Genomic DNA, 17,165 nt, shown 5'->3' with positions numbered 1-17,165 from the left:
AACATAAGTATATTATTACAACCAAACCTAATACCTTTAGCCGAATTATTTGCCTATGTAACAGCATCGATGATTGTTATCGTATATTTTAGCCGTTACCACGATGGTGCGAAATATACACGTATTCACAACTTATATTGTCATCCACGATTCGAAACAGAACTAACCGATAGCAGTTATAAAAGACGAAAGTAGAGAGAGAGAGAGACGATATAATGTGGGAGGGGTTAGCAATATCACCACACAACGACAATCATTTTGTCTCCAAATACAAAATTAATACTCTAGCATGAAATTGCTTTAATGCTAGAGTGACGTTGGACAATAGCTGGAAAAGAATAGTTAACAGCATTTCAGTGCTTATTTTTGACTTATCCGAATGTGTACAGCTGTTTTTCAGTATACTGTGACACTGAGTGTTATGTAACATCCACTGTATGACACCATAAGTTGACATCACCAGCAGAAGGTGATGAATTGCAAAATAAAGCTCATATCCTAACTTTAGGATCGCTACAATGTTTGGCTGACGAATGTCAGTTTTACCCAAAGTACGATAGGTTTATGACCAAAATACAGAATATGTAGGTGTGGGAAAACAATGTTTTCTTTGCTACAAAGGTTAGATTAATCTCAATGATAAATATAGTTTTAGCAATAGTGTGATTTGTGTTTTGTAATGATACATGAAGTAACCAGTTTTCTTTCGCAGTTTTTTATTGAAGTTCGAGGAGTTATTGGGAAAAGCTTACCAACATTTTATGGGTCGAAGTATTCGCTACATCCAGTCAGTACTTTCTGATCTGTCAGGCAGCATACAAACCCCACAGCAGAAGAAATGTTCGTTTTTTGAGGAGCACCATGAATCGATGCAACTTTGCACTTGTACAGATGACTGGAAGTACTGGTCAGCCAGGTCGTGCGCCGTTGATCGAAAAAGATGATACTCAGAGGAAGCAATGTTTGGAAGAGACGTGGGTGAGAGAGGGCTTCCTATTTCAACGTTTCCAAGTAGGTTTTGGCGGTTTTTGCGGCATGTATCGAGCAATCTCATGCTGCAAATACACCTTTCCTGTGTATCTCCCTATTGTGGCTATTTGCTTGTCGGTGCTCGGCTGAGATGCATCAACTGCTTTCGATAACAAGATAACAACCCCTGTCATTCTTTACATAGGTTTCAGCAGGTTCGGAAACTTTCTCTCATCTACTCACCACTGCATTACGCCAGTTAATGAATAAACGTAATGCTGCACATAGGGCCTTCAAGCGTAACCCAACTCTCGAGGCGTACGAAGCTTATAAGAAACTCCGAAACAGAACCAAGCAAAGCGTGAGGAATGCCAAAATCAGACACGCCCGCTCTGTCGTATGTGGCATATCAAAACCTGCTGCACTGTGGAAAAAACTGCCCAGTTTCGCTATAGGGAAGCGAAGATCTGACGCTGTTTATCAAGCGTCTGCAGAAGAATTAAACGATTTCTTCTCGACAGCTGTAAACCGTCACGCAGCGACAAATTACCAGCCCCAAGATATCAATCTCTCGAGAGACAAGTTTTTCCTAAAACATGTCACTACCGGCACAGTACGCAAGGCAATTATGAGAATGTCTTCCGAGGCAGTAGGAAATGATGGAGTGAGCATTGGCATGATTAAGAACGTCGTACACACTATTATTCCAGTTATCACAGACATCTTCAACCTGTCTCTTGTCAGTGGAAGCAAAGTTTAATTCATCCTATACCCAAGACTGACAACCCTAAGTCGCCAGGTGACTACAGGCCGATCAGCATACTACCTGCAATATCTAAAGCCCTAGAATACATCGTCCATGAACACCTGACGGATTACCTCAAAACTCATAACATCCATGACAAATATTAGTCAGGCTTTCGAAACCACCACTGATAAGATGCAGAGCCTGCTAAATGACGATTCCTACCGGAAGATCAGCGTTGACCCTACAAAGAAGGTGGAGAACAAGACGAGGTCGCTTCTCAAGGACGCAGATTTACCGGAGGGTGACGCTAAGAAATTGTTACCCCAAGGTCCGGTACCGCCTAGACTATATGGACTCCCGAAGGTTCACAAAGAGGGGGTACCATTACGCCCCATTGTCAGCAACATCAGGGCACCTACATATTTGTTGGCCAAATACCTGACGGGAATATTAAGTCCTTATGTGGGTAAATGCCCTCATCACATCCATAATTCCGTGGATTTAGTTAAACGCCTTGATAGCTTCAGATTGGATGAGTCAGATATCATGGTGAGTTTTGATGTCGTTTCCTTGTTTACGAGTGTACCCCTGCGAGAGTCACTAGAATTGATTAGTCAGAAGTTTGACGAGAAGACCACTGAACTTTTTAGGCATGTCTTGACTTCCACATATTTTCTTTTTAATGGAGAATACTACGAACAAACGGAGGGAGTAGCCATGGGTAGCCCACTCTCACCTGTGGTAGCGAATTTGTACATGGAGAACTTCGAGGAGGAAACTCTGTCGTCATCCGAATGGAAAACTACTTGCTTTTTCATTTACGTGGACGACACGTTCGTCATCTGGCCACATGGTATGGATAAACTCCTTGACTTGCTTACACATCTAAACTCCATACACCTCAACATCAAATTCACTATGGAGACTGAAACGGAGGGTAAATTACCTTTCCTTGACTTGGTCAAGAGAAGCGTTGACGGCACCCTAGGTCATGGGGTGTATCGGAAGACAACGCACACTGTATTTGCAAGCAGACAGCTGCCACCACCCTTCACAGAGGAATGGGGTACTCAGAACTCTAGTACATAGGGCGCGCACTATCTCTGACGCAGAGAGTCTACCCCAGGAATAGGAACATCTGAGAACTTTATTTCGAAAAAATGGGTACTCAGAGTGGCAGATTCAACGTGCTCTCCGCCCAACCACTACATCACAACCTGTGGGGATGGATGAAATCACGAGGGAGGAGGTAGGCACTGAGTTTATTCCATACACAGGCGCACTCTCGGGGAAAATCGCCCGCATTTTGAAGAAACACCGGCTCGGAACTGTGTTTTGTCCTCCGAATAAAACTCGTGCACTGGTGGGGAACACCAAAGATGACCTCGGTTTGTGGAAGGCGTGTACCAGATTCCATGTACCAGATTCCGTGTCAATGTGGCAAGTCGTATATTGGTCAGACGATGCGTACCGTCGAGGATCGATGCCGTGAACACTAGAGGCACACTCGACTGATGTATCCGAGCAAGTCGGCGGTATCTGAACATTGTTTGTCGGAAAATCACGCTATGGAGTATGAACGCACGAGGATTTGGTACAGACGTCGAGATACTGGTACAGCATTGTTAGACAGGCCATCGAAATTCGCACCAATGACGACCTCATAAACCGTGACTGTGGCTATAATCTTAGCAAGGCTTGGGAACCAGCGATTGGGTTAATCAAGAGTAAATCGAGAAAACGTATAGTTGTGACGACCACGGCGGATAGAGCCATCACACCGAAGTCATCTCAGACGCCGTCGCAATCTGTTCCACCGCGCGACCGTGGCGCGGGGCGCAGACGGCGGAGGGAGTGCGCCGCGGGCGGAGGGTATTTAAATCGGCCGCCGCCGCGACCGAACCCAGTTTCCCCTGAGCAGCCATAGCATACGGATCTCCGTACCGGCACGTTCACAGGAGCTCAGTCCGTCAGTTCACCTGATGATGGCGACATGTATGATCGCCGAAATATTGTGCCCGTTGGACACTGTGGACCGGCAGCACACCCGTGGATATTTTGATTATCAAATACGCCGGGAGAAACTCAAGAATCACATATTTTGTACTGTTTGTTGTACTTAAGTATTGGAAAATTTTAATGTCACTGGACATGCTACCAGACATATGTCCAATTCCAAATGTAATACAAAAGAATATTAATCAGTCAATAACATACTCTACTGTAGAACATGGTGCAGTGACGTCTTCCATCTAAAATGATAGTGATACAAAACTATCAGGCGACAAATTTTCCATCTTTGTCCCATGAGTAATGTGGAAATAGATGTAAGATCGAGATATTAAAACATTTACCTACTTTTACAAATATTATAGACAACTAAAACACCGAAGTAGCATTCTTCACAATCAGGTCTTATGTGTGAGTTGTGGGTTACACATTAACTACGCTCTTTCAGTGTAGCTGATGCTATAGAACCATATCACATGTTGCTTATTTCTAGTGTTAACTATAGCCCTTTGTCTGCTTATCATATCATATCAGCTGATATATATTTCGTACTGTTACGGGCTTCATCACAATAGATTTTATTTACAGTCTCAATTAGATGCAAAATAAAGTGTCAACTGCCTGCTTAGCATGTTATTTCCAAGATATGTTTTTACTGCTATTATGGTACAATGAAGACATTGATATAGCACTGTGACAATTAATTTATGAGTTAGCGGTCATATTGAAGGGAAAAATTTTGACAGTTGTTTTAGACATGGTATTACGTATGATGTAACCATTCAGTGAGTGTGTGTGTGCACATATGTGTGTGTGTGTGGGTGCTACATTTTTTGACAAATAATCCATGTCATTCAGATACTTTTGAAGATGTCGAAAATCCTACTAACTTCATACTTTTGTGCAAGATGCTATCTTGGATTGTACAGTGTTAGAAAGTACAAAAAAAAAAAGGAAGAAATAAAAGAAAAATTAGCTTGGATGTTGACTGGCTGTTTTATTCTAATACTTATCTAGAATTACATTCCAGTGTCTGTTCCTGAATGTGTCCTGCAGCCTGATATGACATTTAATCAGAGGAATAACGGCAGTTGCTTCTATCAGGTACTGAATTAAATGAGTGGGGAAAGTTGAAAATTTGTGCTGGACAGAGACCGAAACTGGTATTTCTTAGTGTCTCATGAACAGTCGCTTCGACCGTCTGAAACACCCAAACACAATCCTTGACTGACCGAAATTTCCAACGTATCTACACACCACTGACGTAGTGCCTCAGCCCATTATCCTCATCACATGTGGTGGTCGCTAATTCTCATAGGAGTTTGGGCGTATGTGTGCATCTGCACAGAGAGGATCATTGAGCCACCTGGCCCGTATATGCACTGGTCTTCAAAATTAAAGCAACAAAAGGAAATATTGAAAGATTTCGTTTATTATGCCACAAAACATTATAAACAGCTGATAGTAAAGAAGAAATAGTGCAATGAATACAGAACTCAAACAACTGTATCATGCATAACGATAGAAAAAAGTGTTCTCCGTTTTTTACAACTTAACGGATTTGCACACTATGGGGGTGCGACCGCTTCTGGCAGGAAAACAGACCTCGTAACGACGGGGTATGCTGTGAATGATGTCATCAGTCTTATGTTGATGCAGTAACGACCATTCTTCTTGCAGTCTTGGAGAGTGATGAGTGGATGCTTACGTGATAAAAGCCGCGTCCCTAGTGCATCCAAGACGTGCTCTATGGGCTTCATTATCGTCCATCAATACGATTTCTGGGCCGACAGCTCCTCGCAACAACTGCAAATGAGGTCTCGAGATCCCTTCAAGATGCCTGACAGCAATGAAACCTGGCCGATTCACCCATATAATTTCATAAAGAGGGGATCGTGTGGTAAATATAATCCCTGTGCACACCATTAGAGGTCCTCCTCGATCTCGGTCTCTTTCCACAATTTTTGGGTCTTGAAACCATGTTCTACGTTCCCTCCAGATGCGAATCCATCGTGAATCACTTTCCAGACTAAATCGGACTCATCTGTGAACACAACATTGGCCCACTGCTCGACCATCCAGATGGCATGTTGATGACTTCACTGCAGACGTTCCCTTCTGTAAAGATGCGTCATCTACATCTACATCTACATCCATACTCCGCAAGCCACCTGACGGTGTGTGGCGGAGGTTACCTTCAGTACCTCTATCGGTTCTCCCTTCTATTCCAGTCTCGTATTGTTCGTGGAAAGAAGGATTGTCGGTATGCCTCTGTGTGGGCTCTAATCTCTCTGATTTTATCCTCATGGTCTCTTCGCGAGATATACGTGGGAGGGAGCAATATACTGCTTGACTCTTCGGTGAAGGTATGTTCTCGAAACTTCAATAAAAGCCCGTACCGAGCTACTGAGCGTCTCTCCTGCAGAGTCTTCCACTGGACTTTATCTATCATCTCCGTAACGCTTTCGCGATTACTAAATGATCCTGTAACGAAGCGCGCTGCTCTCCGTTGGATCTTCTCTATATCTTGTATCAACCCTATCTGGTACGGATCCTACACTGCTGAGCAGTATTCAAGCAGTGGGCGAACAAGCGTACTGTAACCTACTTCCTTTGTTTTCGGATTGCATTTCCTTAGGATTCTTCCAATGAATCTCAGTCTGGCATCTGCTTTAGCGACGATCAACATCATATGATCATTCCATTTTAAATCACTCCTAATGCGTACTCCCAGGTAATTTATGGTATTAACTGCTTCCAGTTGCTGACCTGCTATTTTGTAGCTAAATGATAAAGGATCTATCTTTCTGTATATTCGCAGCACATTACACTTGTCTACATTGAGATTCAATTGCCATTCCCTGCACCATGCGTCAATTCGCTGCAGATCCTCCTGCATTTCAGTACAATTTTCCATTGTTACAACCTCTCGGTACACCACAGCATCATCTGTAAAAAGCCTCAGTGAACTTCCGATGTCGTCCACCAGGTCATTTATGTATATTGTGAATAGCAACGGTCCTATGACACTCCCCTGCGGCACACCTGAAATCACTCTTACTTCGAAAGACTTCTCTCCATTGAGAATAACATTCTGCGTCCTGTTATCTAGGAACTCCTCAATCCAATCACACAATTGGTCTGATAGTCCATATGCTCTTACTTTGTTCATTAAACGACTGTGGGGAACTGTATCGAACGCCTTGCGGTAGAGCAAAGGTAGACGCGTCCAGTGGATGCTAAGAGCTCACGTGCCAGTTTATGAGCAGTACTTAGACGGTAATGTCATGCACTTAGAGCCAAATAACGGTCTAGTTTCGGTCTCTACAATGTTTCACCACATCCGAGAAGCAACAGAACGATTCACATAAGCCATCGAGCCAAATCAGTTTGCAACTGTCCTGCGTCCTTTCTTTCCATGACCCTCCACGACAGAGCGTCAGGTAGGCACATTCTCTGTGCCATACTGCACCATCTGTGTACACAGCGACTGTGGATGTGGGGCTATTTAGCAAACACTACATCGTTTCATACGTGCCCTGATGTAATTGTTAGCATAGTTATCCTTAGATCGGAATACCGTGTTCCATGCAGAACATGACCATATGGACATCTGGTTGACAGTACCATTATATCGTGATTTGACTCTGGAGCCCTATGTGAAAATTAATGGCAGTATCTGCTAACAAGTATTGAGTAGAATTCAATGCGCAAAGTTCAAAATTTGTGCTGTACTGGCATTCTAATCCGGATTTGTCTATTTCTCGTACATAGTCGCCTTGGCTGGCTTGACCATCCAGGCATCGTCTGATATAAATTTTAATCTTCTTCATTGATTTAATTTAGTGCCTGATAGTAGCTATTGCAATTATTCCTTTGATTAATTAACCTATACGGCTTCAGGCTTAAATTTGATTTCGGTTCTGATCCTTTCTGTGTGGATGCACCCACACGCTCGAACTCCTACAGGATTTGGCGACTGCTATGAGCAGTGATGATAAGGGAGAGGTTCACTTCGTCAGCAGTGTGTAGATAAATTGGAAATTCGTGTTACTCAATGGGTATGTCCGGATGGCCAAACTGTCAAGGTGACCGTTTGCGAAAAACAACGAAATCCAGGTTCGACTTCCAGTCTGGCACAAATTTTCAACCTCCTCCATCGATTCACTCCGTTACTCAGTAGGAGTTACTGCCATTATTTCTTTGATTAATAGGCTGTAACTGGCTGGATCTAGGAGTGGAAGAGAGTGAACAGTTGCTGTGGACTGATTATGCCATTAATAAGGAGGGATGGGGATTGCGTGCATCGTAGTGATGTCAGGCACTGTGGTGCCTCATATCACTGGAATTATCACATAATTATCACGGAAATATTTTCAATTTACTGCCCATGTCAACAAAGTATTAACAGATCTTAACCTCACGTGAGACACAGTGACAACACATTCTGGCGCTAACCCAACATTCTGCGGTATACCAGTCAAGTAGTCTGATTTGGTGAAAGCTGAGGTTTATAATGCTCTTTCCCTTCTGAAGATACACATTTGACTTACGGGCTCTATAACTGCACTATAACAGTAATTTCATGTGTTAGCAACGATTATGGATAGCAGAAATGGGTAGTGATGTGACTTCCGTCTCCGTCCGTGGCTTATCAAAACTGACCCTACTTCAGTGGCCAGGCTGGTACAATACTGTATTGACAATGGACGAACAGTTTGTTCGCACCACCAACGTTAATATTCATTGCACTTGATCTCTTAGCTCTATAGTAAAACCACATTTTCTCTTTTCCTTTTGAGAGTAATCTTTTCTTGTCAGTAAATTTATTTACTTTTCCTCCAGCGAAATGTGGCAACTCGCGGCAGTTAAGCGTTCACGATTATCTGAACCACTGTTTGAATTTAACTTCCGTTAACTGTGGAAATGAGTAGTTAAAGCTATGGTACTGTAAAAACATAAAACCATTATCAACCGAAGTGTGACTTCGTCAGCATGAGGTTTATTCATAACATGTCAGTTTGAGATTGTTTGCAGTTGCCGCCTTCAACGAACATTTGAAGCCACATAGAAAAAAGCACACTCTGCATACTCTGAAGGCTACAGTTAACGTTCTCATACAAAAGTAAAAACATTTGTTACGAGCAATTAGAAGTATGAAAAGTTATAAGATTTCTACTGCTGCAGACATTATGCATTTTTTGTTTTTATTTACAAAATATTACTAAACTGTATGACGTCAGTTCAGAGGCACGTCACAATTGTTCTTTCCGCTATCCCTAGGTCGTCTAGAGATGTATCCCTTACCAGAAGATATGTCGTAGCACCTTTGATAACAGTCCTTGCTTTGCAATGGGGATCACTACAAATGATGAATAGGCTTCTTGGCAACTGAAAATGAGTATTTAAAACTATTTTAGTGATGGCGAAATAATTTTTATTTATTACGAGAGCTACTCTTGTAGTAGGGGTGCTTTATTGGAGTAGAATTTGATTTATAAAATTAAATAAGAAAATTTATCTTAATAAATATATAATATATATTTACAACACGTGCGCGCACACACCCTCACACACACACACACACACACACACACACACACACACTTCATCGCCCTACCAATTAACATTCGAATATAACACATTTCCTCTTTGCTAACAAAACACAGCAGTCTTCTCGTATTATTATCACTATCACGGAACAGAAGAATCTTAACGTTAGGTTAACTAACTTAGAAAGTTGAATCGGTTCAGTTCTCCTTTTACAATAGCTATCCTCCGACTACAAACGTGTATTTAAATTTACAAGTTGTTTGGAACAAAGTCAGAATTTCTTCAGCACATCAAAGGATACGAAGTCCCTCAATTTAAATTCAAATTTTAGTAAAATATCGTTCATTTCATTAAAATTTTTCAATATCCATAACAGAATAAGAAGTTCTTAAAAAATTATTATTTATAACACCAGCCTGAAACTATAACAAAATTTATTCATAAAACAAAACTGAATAAACAAAGGCCTCTTACGTTCAAAACCTCACAACTGAGTTTGTATTTAACGATGATAATATACAGGGTGTCCCAGCTATCTTGTCCACCCAAAATATCTCTGGAACAATAACAGCTATTGGAAAACTTTCACCGGTATCAATGTAGGGCTGGGGTCCATCAATGTACATATTTGGAAACATTCTAAATCAAAAGCATACGTGTTTTTTAACACAAACTTATGTTTTTTCAAATGGACCTCCTATATTTTTTCTGTAGCAATCCATAGCATGACAAAGCACATACACAATGGCGTTGATTGCATCGCAATATTCCCATTACATACCGAGATAATGAGACGCGAAGTTGACGCTTGAAACACCCGACATGCGCTGCTAGCGCACGTCCTGAGGCTCAGGCGTGAACCCCATGCTGCCCGTAATCGCGATGTGATTGACATGTGTAATCACACCTCCATACTTATCAAGAGGTCCGAAACGAATAATACGGTCTGCTGCCATCAACTCTCATAAGCACATAATGGTTTCCCTCTTGCACGTTTTACGTATCTACGTACACAATACGAACCAGTACCGATCGGTGTACACGCATCAGGTTGTCTTATTTATCTTGCACACCCAAAATAAGGTTTATCTAATGCGTTATATGACCCATTGTGCCTGTCGCGCAGGGCCTGGCTCTACGTAGTCAAGTGTCCAACGTAGTTCCCACTACTGCCACAGTTACCACTTCGCCTTGTTTATGATTTGCGACCCACGCAAACTCCTGTACTCCACCACCCTCCGAGCATCCCATTTGTTGTTGCTTTGGCGTGCAGTACACCGCTTGCCAGTGTAGTCGAGCATCAGAGTACTGTAGTGACGGCACGGAGGTAGTACACATTGTGAATAAACGTTGTGTTGTGGAACTTATACTGTACAGTATAATGTACACACATGAAGATATGGTAGAAATGCTGCTGATCTATGGAGAATGTACGTTGACGGGAAATACGTTATGAGATTGCTTGTTTGTTGATAGTGCTGTTAGCGAACATTATGATTATTAAGTTAATATGTCTGTTTTCTACCCTACTCTACGTACCTGTACGTACCCTGTTGTAGGTGGACGAAATGCTGTTCAGGCAGAACGACTGTACAGAAGACGATTCCCTGACAAGCCATCGCCTTCGCGCCGGATGTTTGGTCGTCTCACATCTCGTCTACGTGAAACGGGAAGCTTAAATCCAAGACCTCGACATTGTCCTAGAACACGCACAGATGAACGTGCTGAAGTTGTTGTGCTCGCTACCATAGCTGTGAATCTTCAAATCAGCACACGTCAAATTGAACGTCAAGTTGGTGTGTCGAAATCAAGTGCACAGCGTATTCTTAAACGTCATAAATTTCATCCTTACCATGTTCATTTACACCAGGATCTTCATGGAAATAACTTCAGCAATAGGGTAACATTTTGTCGGTGGGCTCAGCAAAAACTTCTGACTAATCCAAATTTTTTTGCAGATGTTCTCTTTACCGACGAGGCGTCATTCTATAACAAAGGAATTGTCAATATGAGGAATATGCATTATTGGTCCGCAGACAATCTAAAACGGCTCCGTCAGGTAGAGCATCAACGTCCGTGGAAAGTTAATGTTTGGTGTGGGATTATTGGAGATACCATTATCGGACCTTTCTTTATAAATGGCATCCAAAATGGCAGACAATACTCCAGATTTATACGACACAATCTTCCTGTTCTCTTGGACACCGTACCTCTGAACCGGAGAATGGTCATGTGGTATCAGCATGACGGATGCCCTGCACATAACGCCTTACGAGCACGACGACTTCTGAGACGTAAGTTCTCTGATAGGTGGATTGGACGAGGTGGCCCAGTTAGGTGGCCTGCCCGATCTCCGGACCTTACACCGCTGGATTATTTTCTTTGGGGAGCAGTGAAGGATGCTGTTTACCAACATGAACCAACAACACCAGAGGACATGAAGCAACGCATTATTGATGCTTGTACAGCCATCAAAGAGGAAACAGTAGCACGAAGTAGGGCATCCTTCATCCGCAGAGCATGAGATATGAACGCTATGTTTAGTATGTAGTGGAAGTTTCTACAAAGGGCCATTTTACCCAGTGATGTTAAGAAACATTTGTTTGCAACAATTTGTCATTTAACGCATTAGATAAACATAACATTGATAATTATGTGATAATAAAACTAATTGGTTAAACATGTTTACATTCATCTTCTATGTCCTACTTGAACTTCCCAAATCAAAACATTTTTACCTAAACAACGGTAAAACTTTTAGTCCACTTGCTCGTTTCACTAAAACCATCAACATGAATTTTACTATTACGAGTGAATGTCACTTGCGCTGGATCTACAGTAAAGTAAAGTTTTAACGTTGAACGGCATTACCTTTTTAGTAACGGATTAACGATAAGCGAAGTTAACTTAGTGACTAATGTTGCGGTACACAGATATGTTACAGAACCGTATCATCCGTAGCCTATGGGATAAATACCTGCTGGAATGTACGACGTTAATGCAGGATGGCAGCAGACCGTATTATTCGTTTCGGACCTCTTGAGAAGTATGGAAGTGTGATTACGCATGTCAATCACATCGCGATTACGGGCAGCATGGGGTTCACGCCTGAGACTCAGGACGTGCGCTAGCAGCGCATGTCGGGTGTTTCAAGCGTCAACTTCGCGTCTTAATATCTCGGGATGTAATGGGAATATTACGATGCAATCAACGCCATTGTGTATGTGCTTTGTCATGCTATGGATTGCTGAAGAAAAAATATAGGAGATCCATTTAAAAAAACATAAGTTTGTGTTAAAAAACACATATGCTTTCGTTTTAGAATGTTTCCAAATATGTACATTCATGGACCCCAGCCCTACATTGATACCGGTGAAAGTCGTTTTCCAATAGCTGTTATTGTTACAGAGATATTTTGGGTGGACAAGATAGCTGGGACACCCTGTATATACACAGACTTTGATGCTAATAAACTCTTCTATGATGTACAAAATACATTGTCGTTTGTATGACGTTTACTTGCAAATACATTAGATGTGTGAAGGTTGGAATCACTGTTCCATGGATGGTACGAGTAAGACTTTTCCCCATAGAACAATGTTCTTGTTGATACGTCGTGGTAATGGAAAACTTAACCAAAACGTAAAGTAAGCAGAGCTCAAAGGCTGCAGGGAGTGAAAGCGTACACCCAAATGAGGTTACAGTTTAAAACACAATTTAATTTTATTAAACATTAAAAAAAACACTTGTTCACTGGTATATATATATATATATATATATATATATATATACATCTTAAGGTTGTCATTCTGACATTATAGTTGTGAATGTTCAGCGGCCCTTCAGACCTGGAGTTTAAAAATTTGTATTGTGTTTTGTGATATATATATATATATATATATATATATATATATATATATATATATATATATATATATCACAAAACACAATAAAAATTTTTAAACTCCTGGCCTGAAGGGCCGCTGAACATTCACAACTATAATGTCAGAATGACAACCTTAAGATGCAACAAAAGAGATAATCACGGTTTGAAGGACGAAGGACCCAACACTTTTGATTAACTATTGACCAATACAATAAGTTACTGAAAGGAATGACTTTAATCATTCGGCCAGAAGGCCAATCAAATATAACCACAAATGCTGTTTTGATAATGCTACAAGAATACAAAACCAACAGTTAATTTACTTCGTCCAAAGGAGCAGTAAAGACCAAAAGACAAATTCATATACCGAAAGTTTTTTTAATGAAATAAGCTAACAAGATAAAACTAATAACCAAAAAGGGGCAGTGGCGTCGCCACTCGGCCTGAAGGGCCTGAATGTCAGTAGTAATAAATATTTGAGAATGGTTGAAGTTAGTGAGTAGCACTTAAAACCAGCCCGTGCTCCTCACCATTAGGAAAAATTTACAATCAGCTATGCTAGGACTGCCTGCTTTAGCAATAAGGCACAGACCAGCAGAACAACTAGAAACTTCACCAACGTGGCGAATCGTCCACATAGGGCATAACAGCAACTCTCTATAACACATAAAATAAAAATAACTAAACATTGAAACACATGGTTCAAAATATAATGCCTATCCAGGCAGGAACTGTTAATGACGCCCACTGGCCTTCGCAAATCATCGACTTAGTAAATGTACTAAATAATAACAATAACACTAGTCAACAAATTGTAAAATTCAAGATCGTTATTGCACCTGGATCAGAATAAAATTTCAACACAACTAATATTTTAGGTTCAGTTATTAAGGCACAGAGAGTTAACAGTCTTTTCTAGTGGTAGTTACACTTGGAAATATAACAGATCATTGAATTGGGATTTCGGGCACGCCTGAGCCTACTAAAATTGCGAAACACCATGGTACACGACCATAAAGCAAAACACACCCGACGACACAGGCAGAAATTGAGCGACACACATCAAGTCAAGAAATTCTCACAGTTAGTGCAGAACACAGACAAGCATTCGGCGACAGGTTGCAACCAGCACCAACTCGAGTTATGTCAATCGGCCCAGTTCCGCCACAGCAACGCGGACACGCCGCGTCAACAGTTGCCACGCCGAGCTTCCGTATCACGCAGCCCGTCCAGAACGACTGCCGCCGTCCCGAGTGCACACGCTCTTAGCAATCACGTGCGTTCACAGGAAGTTATACCACCTTTCCCGCAACATTGCGCTGCCACACAACTGGAAACTAAACTCCCCGTCTCACTCCGACAGCAGCACTCGATACTCTCGTCGTCAGCAGGTCTCTCTCCAGAACGCAGCGCCCTCCGAAATTTAAAAGCAAACGGAACAATCGCAGCAGAGCAAAGCCAAGGCTTCGGAAGACGACACACCACGCCTAGGCAAAGGCAAAGACGAAGACGATACGGTTCACTAGTAGAAAAATGTGAAGAAGTGATACGCTTGCTTGCCAAACATTAATGCAAATATGAGTACATCAGCGATCCAAGAAAAATAAGAAGCATCCACACAGTTGTTGTTGTCGTTGTGGTCTTCAGTCCTGAGACTGGTTTGACGCATCTCTCCATGCTAACCTATCCTGTGCAAGCTTCTTCATCTCCCAGAACTTGCTGCAATCTAAATCCTCTTGAATCTGCTTAGTGTATTCATCAAATGGTCCAAATGGCTCTGAGCACTGTGGGACTTAACATCTGAGGTCATCAGTCCCCTAGAACTTAGAACTACTTAAACCTAACTAACCTAAGGACATCATACACATCCATGCACGAGGCAGGATTCAAACCTGCGACCATAGCGGTCGCGCGGTTCCATACTGAAGCGGCTAGAACCGCACGGCCACACTGGCCGGCAATGTATTCATCTCTTGGTCTCCTTCTACGAGTTAAATTTGTGATCCCTTGATGCCTCAGAACATATCCTACTAACCGGTCCCTTCTTCTTGTCAAGTTGTGCCACAAACTCATCTTCTCCCCAATTCTATTCAATACCTTAGTTATATGATCTACCCATCTAATCTTCAGCATTCTTCTGTAGCACCACATTTCGAAAGTTTTTATTCTTTTCTTGTCTATACTATTTATCGTCCATGTTTCACTTCCATACATGGCTACACTCCATACAAATACTTTCAGAAACGACTTCCTATACTCAATGTTAACAAATTTTTCCTCTTCAGAAACGCTTTCCTTGCCATTGCCATTCTACATTTTATACCCTCTCTACTTCGACCATCGTCAGTTATTTTGCTCCCCAAATAGCAAAACTCCATTACTACATTAAGTGTCTCATTTCCTAATCTAATTCCCTCAGCATCACCCAACTTAATTCGACTTCATTCCATTATCCTCGTTTTGCTTCTGTTGATGTTCATCTTATACCCTCCTTTCAAGATACTGTCCATTCCGTTCAGCTGCTCTTTGGATCCTATGCTGTCTCTGACAGAATTACAATGTCATCGGCGAACCTCAAAGATTTTATTTCTTCTCCATGGATTTTAATACCTACTCCGAATTTTTCTTGTGTTTCCTTTACTGCTTGCTCAATATACAGATTGAATAACATCGGGGATAGGCTACAACCCTGTCTCACTCCCTTCCCAACCACTGTCTCCCTTTCACGCCCCTCGACTCTTATAACTGCCATCTGGTTTCTGTACAAATTGTAAATAGCCTTTCGCTCCCTGTATTTTACCCCTGCCACCTTCAAAATTTGAAAGAGAGTATTCCAGTCAACATTGTCGAAAGCTTTCTCTAAGTCTACAAATGCTAGAAACGTAGGTATGCCTTTCCTTAATCTTTCTTCTAAGTCGTAAGGTCAGTATTGCCTCACATGTTCCAATATTTCTACGGAATCCAAACAGATCATCCCCAATGTCTGCTTCTACCAGTTTTTCCATTCGTCTGTAAAGAATTCATGTTAGTATTTTGCAGCCGTGGTTCATTAAGCTGATAGTTTGCAAATTTTCACATCTGTCAACAACTGCTTTATTTGGGATTGGAATTATTATATTCTTCTTGAAATCTGAGGGTATTTTGCCTGTCTCATACATCTTGCTCACCGGATGGTAGAGTCGTGTCGGCACTGGCTCTCCCAAGGCCGTCAGTAGTTCTAATGGAATGTTGTCTACTCCCAGGGCCTTGTTTCGACTCAGGTCTTTCAGTGCTCTGTCGAACTCTTATCACAGTATCGTATCTCCCATTTCATCTTCATCAACATTCTCTTCCCTTTCCATAATATTGTCCTCCAGTACGTCGCCCTTATATAGACCCTCTATATATTCCTTCCACCTTTCTGCTTTCCCTTCTTTGCTAAGAATTTTCCATCTGAGCTCTTGATATTCATACAAGTGGTTCTCTTTTCTCCAAAGGTCTCTTTAATCGTCCTGTAGGCAGTATCTATCTTACCCCTAGTGAGATAAGCCTCTACATGCTTACATTTGTCCTCTAGCCAGCTCTGCTTAGCCATTTTGCACTTCCTGTCGATCTCATTTTTGAGACGTTTGTATTCCTTTTTGCCTGCTTCATTTACTGCATTTTTATATTTTCTCCTTTCATCAATTAAATTCAATGTTTCTTCTGTTACCCAAGGATTTCTACTAGCCCTCGTCTTTTTACCTACTTGATCCTCTGCTGCCTTTAATACTTCCTTCCTCAGAGCTACCCATTTTTCTTCTTCTACTGTATTTCTTTCCCCCATTCTTGTCAATTGTTCCCTTATGCTCTCCGTGAAACTCTGTACAACCTCTGGTTTAGTCAGTTATCCAGGTCACATCTCCTTAAATTCCCACCTTTTTGCAGTCTCTTCAGTTTTGATCTACAGTTCATAACCAATAGATTGTGATCAGAGTCCACATCTGCCCCTGGAAATGTATTACAATTTAAAACCTGGTT

Source organism: Schistocerca cancellata, chromosome 9 (assembly GCF_023864275.1).
Source record: "Schistocerca cancellata isolate TAMUIC-IGC-003103 chromosome 9, iqSchCanc2.1, whole genome shotgun sequence".
Classification (NCBI taxonomy): domain Eukaryota; kingdom Metazoa; phylum Arthropoda; class Insecta; order Orthoptera; family Acrididae; genus Schistocerca; species Schistocerca cancellata.
The sequence above is the reverse complement of the archived record's forward strand: the minus strand, read 5'-3'. Positions refer to the sequence as shown.